Below are 679 nucleotides of genomic sequence, written 5' to 3'. Positions count from 1 at the left end.
TTGTTTTTGAAGTTTATAATCTATATTTTAGCATATTTCAAGATAATTATGTTGTATTATTAATGAATTTGTCTGGTATTAATTTTGATTTGAGCATATTTCAAGGGTGAGTTAATAAATTTGTCTCCTAAAATTTAATTTTATTAGCTAAAGTTTGACTATTTTTGTTTTTTTTCTTTTTAATCTTTTGCATTTTAGAATACAATGGAGCCTTTTTAATACATTTTATTGACTAATAAAAGTGCTTAAATTTTTTTTAATTAAAATATATAAATAAATATATTATATATATAATTTTTTTTACAAGTGGGGGCCTTTTTTATTTGGGGGCCTTAAGCGAATGCATCACTTGCATCATATATTAAGCCGGCCCTGAGTGTCGGAGGATGGTTTTGTTGACAAAGTTTGGATGCTTAGGTCCGTTTGGATATAACTTATTTTTGCTAAAACTGAAAATTGAAAACTGAAAATACTGTAGTAAAATAATTTTTAAATGTGTGAATAGTACCGTGGATCCATTTTTAATATTTTTTTCTAAATAAAATGATTGTGGGTCTCATAAATAGTGCATAAACAGAAGTAATTCTTAAGTGCTCACAGAGCACTGATAATGATGCTTCTTCCTCTCACATTCATGGTAAGTTCTGCTCATTAAATTCATGATAGAGTCCACCATAAA

Source organism: Quercus suber, unplaced genomic scaffold, assembly GCF_002906115.3.
Source record: "Quercus suber isolate HL8 unplaced genomic scaffold, Cork oak 2.0 scaffold_62, whole genome shotgun sequence".
In the NCBI taxonomy this organism is placed as follows: Eukaryota; Viridiplantae; Streptophyta; class Magnoliopsida; order Fagales; family Fagaceae; genus Quercus; species Quercus suber.
Note: the sequence above shows the minus strand (reverse complement) of the source record.